Raw genomic sequence first — 6,021 nt, 5'->3', positions numbered from 1 at the left:
TATTTTTGGGCTCACAGAACCAGTCTCCTGTGTGCAGAAATACTCCCTTAGGAGACCCCTGCATGGTACATTGGGGCTTTCATTTTAAATTAAAGGCACAAATTTGTGTGAATTTGCTTTGCAATGATCCAAGGTCTCATGTTCTTCTGAAAAAAACCCTTGATGGTGTCCTGGCATAAGCTGAGGGGGTTCATGTTGACTTGAAGGTCACTCCATCACTGGAAATTCACTTCATTGCAAAGGAAAATTTGAGCTTTTACCAATAGATGTGTGTTTTACACGTGTATATACATATATGTACATATGCATGGATTTTAAAATAGGCTTATTGTCAGCTTCCATTTATTGCAGTTTTGGTTTGTTTCCTAGTTTAATCCATGTGCATGGGAGCCGTGTGGGTTTGGCTGTACTTGGTTTAGAAAAAAACCTCTCTTTGAGTGTGTTGTAATACATGATACAATCTAAGACATTTATGAATAGGTTGCAGCATTCTACATTTCTGTTTCAATTAAACTTGCTGTGCTATGGGATCATCTTTGAGTTATTCTCTCCTTGCATCTTCAACGTGCTGCTGGTGACATCATGAGGAGCTGGGGACACTCAGGGGTGTCTCTGGGTGTCATTCCAGGCTGATCCTCTTGGAACAGCAGCTCCTTGAACCCTTGGCCAGTGATCCCAAGATCACGAGTGAGGAAAGTGATTGTAATAAGGAAATAAAAGTACTGTTGTTGTTCATTGGTGAAAGCCATTGCATACAAGGGAGGGAGAAAAAATACTGAACCTGAAGGTCCTCAGCTCTCTGGGGCTGGAATGTCCCTGTTCACTTGCAGTTTTATGTCCTCAGTCTTTTAAATTTCTCCTTAAATTCTGCACTGTACATAGTCATAGGAGGATTTACTAAGGTGAGTAGTTTTTATTCTATAGAGGGACAGCAAAAAGGAAATGAAATAATTTTGCTTCTCTAGGAGTTTTTAATCAAGGATAGAAACTGTGATTGACTAATTCTTGCTTGGGTGTTGTTTGGGTATTTTTGGCTCTTTTATTTTGGTTTTATGCTTTTGCATCTGACCTGTGTTATTTTTGTCCAAAATACCTGGATGTCTGTACCATCTTTGTCTTGCACCCATCCTTGTCATCTTTGTACAGTATGCATCATTTTTCTGGGCATCAGACAAATGAGGAACTTTTTCCCATTGAGACTTCCATCAGTTTTTTGCAATATCATTATGGGTTATCAAGGACCTCATTTAATGGTGGCTGTTTTGGCAGGGGTAGATTTCTTTGCAATACTGTTGTAGGCAACAGAAGTGGTTGGAAGAATGCCAGAAAATCAAATGGAAATTTTATCTGGTGTGGAAAAAAAAAGGTAAAAAAAATCCTTCCATTTTTTTTTTTTAAATGGTACATTTTCATCTTAATTCAGCATGAGGGATGTTTCCATGCCAGCATCTCCCAGCTTCTGGCACTTCCAGGGGTTGCTGGCTCCAGGTGTGCAGTGGCTGCAGAGGCTGCTCCAGCTCAGCCCCACATTGCCATGCTCAGGCATGGCATCCTTTGTGGATCCCAGCCCACCATTCCCTTCCAGCCCCACTTGCAGTGCTGGGTCCTTCAATACCTCTCTGCTGCATGAACAATTTGCTTGATCTGCAGAGAAGACAATGTTCCCAGCAGGACATTTTTTCCCAGTGAGTCACTCTGCCCTAAATTTAACCTTCTGGATACTGTGGATTTTTTCTTAAAATTTCTTTACAAAATAGAATAGCCTGGCTAAAGCTTTTATGAAGTATTTTCCAGCCACTTAGTGGCCAAGCCCTCTGACTAGTTTGTATTTCAGCCCCGAATACCTTTGATAATCTTTGCCAGTATCCAGTGTTGGTGGTCTTAAAATTCTACAACTGAGTGGAAAACTGTTAAGTGCTCAGGCTTCAGAGCATGCCTAATTAATTCTTTCCAGGGTTTTAGTCCTTTAAAAAGTGTTAAAAACACGGATTCAGTGTATCATTGAATATTGCATGGTTCTGTGGAAATAAATTGCATCGGTTTGATTCCTTTAGGAGTTCAGAGAGTTTTTGCTCTGTGCCTACTCTGGAAGTTTACAGGAGTCTGTGGAAGGTTCAGGTTAAAATGGGCAAAAGTTGTTAATGAGGGGGAGTAGCTTGATGGCAAAGCAAGAGCCAAAAAACCACATCAGAAAACTCTTTGCAAAGACATCAGTCAGCTGCATTTGAAAATCAGGCAAAATCTCCCGACTCCAAAAGCATTTCCTCATGTGAACTTTAGTATTTTTATTTTGAGGAGAAAACCACACTTGTGTTTATTTTATTTCATGACTGCTTAAGGAGATTATAATGACTTAATCCTGGAAAGGGCTGGCGGTGCTTGAGAAGCAGGTGAGGCAAATCTGAGCTTTTTTCTCTACTGACATCAAGTCCTGGAGGGGATTCAGCCTCAGAAGAACCATTAAGGATCTTTCAACATCCAGGCTTATGTGCTTCTTCCAAGAGACGTGGAGACGGGAGAGATGAAAAAGGAGCATGTGATGGAGATGAACTGGAGATTACCATTCTAATGCAGAATTAAAGGGGCAAATGTCAACATGGGTATCTATTGCTCTCCCTTCCAGCACAGCTCAGGCTGGGGGGTTGCTCTTTGTGAAACCATTGGGGATGTTGGTGGCTGTTCCAAGGTAAAGCTGGCAGTGCTGGGGTGCTCTTGTTGTGGTCTGGTTGGCTTTGCTGTCCTTGGTGTCTTCTTGTTCAGAGGTTTGGGGAGAAAAGAGTAAAAGAAGAGACTCTAGAGAGATTCACTCACCTACCTAAGGAAACCATGGGACACCTTTTGGAGAAGGGCAGGTCATAGAACCATGGAATCATTTAGTTTGGAAAAGCCCTTTTAAAACAGAGAGCCCAACCATTCTCTCTGCACTGCCAGGGCCACCATGACCCATGTTTCCAAGTGCCACATTCACAGAGCTTTTAAATCCCTCCAGGGATGGGGACTCCCCCCTGCCCTGAACAGACTGTTCCAGGATTTCACCACCCAGGATCATCAGGCCAAGCTCCAATGAGGAAAGGTCTGCAGATCTCCAAAGGGACTCAGTGAAATCTCCAAAGGCAGCCTTGGAAACTCATCTCTTTATCAAATTCCAAGAAATCCTCTGCTTTCTGCATGAGACTGAAAATATGTTGATCTAGCTACATAAAATGTAAATTTTTCTGTGAGATGGATCAAACTGCAGGAAATAACAACACAGACTATGCTGATGGAGTCTTTGATCAATTCAAAGGTAAAACACCCAATTCTGTGAAAAATCTGAGCTGACTTGCCCCAGCTTCTTGCTAGAATATGTATGTTTGGAGAGTCACAATTTTGGTTTAAAAGCTTAAGGGAAAACAAAAAAAAAATCCTCAAGGACAATTAGGAATTAATAAAATGCTCAGCATTAGTTTCCTTTTCAACCACTGAAGTCCTGGAGCTGCCCGTGGTGGCACTCTCATTTGACCTCTGGATAAGAGGATGCTGAAGGCAGTGTCTGCTGGCACCAGGAGAGGCAAGGGAAGAAAGGAAGGGCTGTTTTCCTTGGGAGTTAAATGGTGTTTGTGTCTGCCTTTGCATGGAATGTGGTGCTGGGTGGTTAATTCACCTCCCTGGCTTTGGTGTGGCATTCCCAAAATCCCAACACAAACATCATCATTCCCATTTTCCACAGGCTGTGGGAGAGACCACATGGTCTCATTGCCCAGCAATTTTTTGGATCCTGAATATGATGAGGACCTGCTTGGGGCTGTGACAAGGAGTCATAGAATCATCCTGCAGTCACAGGATGGTTTGGGTTGGAAGGGACCTTAAAGATGATCCAGTTCCAAACCCTGCCCTGGGCAAGGACACCTCCCACTGGACCAGGTTGCTGCAATCCCTGTCCAACCTGTCCTTGGAATGAAACACCTGTCAGGAGTGGGATTTCAGTGCGTGGAGAGACATTTCAACCTTAGGAACTCAATTCCTGTTCCACAGCCTCAGAATTTGGATGTTTGACTGGGCACAAGGCATCCTGAGGAGAGCCAAGGCTGGGAACCAGCAATGTTCTGCCTCAGCCACACAGAGTTTTGCTGCCAGTGGGACCCAGAATTCCAGAGGACACTTCCAAATGGCAAACAGCACTAACTCGGGATGTGCAGTAGCACAAAAACAGCAGCGCCAAATACAGCTGGCTCAAAACACACCCAGAAGTGTGGAAGTGTGCATGAATCCCTTTTTTAAAACAAAAATACACAAGTGCCCACTTTGCATTTTAATTTTATGTAATTGCAGTGTGAGCTACAAAAAAATCCTCACTCCTGGTGTGCAAATCCTTGTTTTCACCCAGCTCCTCTGAGCGCTGCCAAAGCTCCTGTCAGTCGTGTCCAGCTTTGAGGAGGAGATCACAAGAAGAGATGGCAACCAATTGTCATGGTCACTGCAGACAGGTTTAGCCAGGTGATTAAATGGCTGATTGGAAATGCACTAATTGATTATTTAGGTGATAGATAAGTTGTGTTTTGTATTTAATCAGCCATTTTATGTTCACTACAAAGAGCAGCAGTGATGCACCAGTGGCTGGGAGATGGGTGTGTTATTGCTGTTCAAAACTATGGGGAAAGAGTTGAATATGCTGGGAAGAGGTGGGAAGGGGTAATTTGTGTGGGAATGGGATGGGTGGAGGTTTAGGATCACAAGAACCTACACAGAAATCCCTTGCAGAGCTGGCAGTGTTTCCAGTGGAATGGCAGGGCAATGGGATGGACAGGGTGTGTTTATTCCTGCAGAATCCCAGCTCTGTGGCTGAGTTTTGACCCTACATGGTGGTAAGTCTGCACCCTGTCCCAGCTCTCCTTTTCCCTGTGTCAGTGAAGGGATTGCTCTGGATCCTGTGGAATTCCTCACATGCTCACAGTCAGAGCAACTCTGCCCCTGGGACAGTGAGGGAGAGAGGTCTGGTGTGTTATTTAACAGCTACCCCTGCAATATTTAATAAAGACAATGCAGAGGATAAAATAAATTATTATAATTTAAATTCACTTGTGCTTATAGAAGCACAACAGAAGACTGAGAACATTCATCACTCTCTATGCCTCAATAAGAAGTGTAGTCAAAATTTTTCCCAACCCTCTCCAGGTTCCCCAACCAGTGTGCAGTTGCTTTGAGATACCCATATGTTCACAGGTAACTTTAAATATTAAATTGATTTGGAAATTAATTTGGCAACACAAATTCCCACAGGATAGGGAAGTCAAGATCATCACCACCCCTGTTTAGAGCAGGTCATGATTAAGGCTAAGGTTAGAAATTCAGAACTTGATTTTTGACTATAATTTAAACTTCTTCTCCCAGCCTCCTGGCATGCCACAGGAATATAGTTATTGCCCTACAGAAATTATAATTTTCCTAGTCTGGCATCCCAGTCCTGGCAGTGATCTACAGCAGATGCTCCAGCAGAAGCCAAAAACATGAGGAAGCAAATGGCAGTGAAATTCCATGCAGGAATGTCCTTGCTCCCAGGAGACACTTCTCCCACAGCAGGCTGGCTGGGTGGGAGGGGTATGGATCCATATAATTCACTTTTCCATGGTAGGAGGGAGAACATTTAGAGGTGCAGGACATCCCCGGTGTGTCCATGTGTGCCCCTGGTTGGATGCTCCTTGTCCAGCTCCATGTGGACCTGCCTGGGTGGCTGCAACCCTCCCAAGAGCACTGGGATATTTCAGATCTCCTGGTGTTTTAATCTTTTTCTTGCAGGGATTACTTTCTGTAAAAGCCGCATCAGAGTTTTGCTCAGAGGAAGGGGGAGATGCAAATTCCAGAAGTGCCATTTGTGGGAACACAGTGAGAGGTGTCACCACAGTGGCTGGGGACACCACAGTGTGGGGAAGACCTTTGAGTCCACCTCTGCTCGTGTGTGCAGGGAGGGATGGGAATAACTCCCTGGTGTCCCGGGAATTCTGCACTCGTGACCCAGAGCCGTGTCCTGAGGGCTCCTGGCTC

The sequence above is a fragment of the Passer montanus genome, unplaced genomic scaffold, assembly GCF_014805655.1.
Source record: "Passer montanus isolate IOZ18808 unplaced genomic scaffold, ASM1480565v1 scaffold49, whole genome shotgun sequence".
Taxonomy (NCBI): domain Eukaryota; kingdom Metazoa; phylum Chordata; class Aves; order Passeriformes; family Passeridae; genus Passer; species Passer montanus.
Note: the sequence above shows the minus strand (reverse complement) of the source record.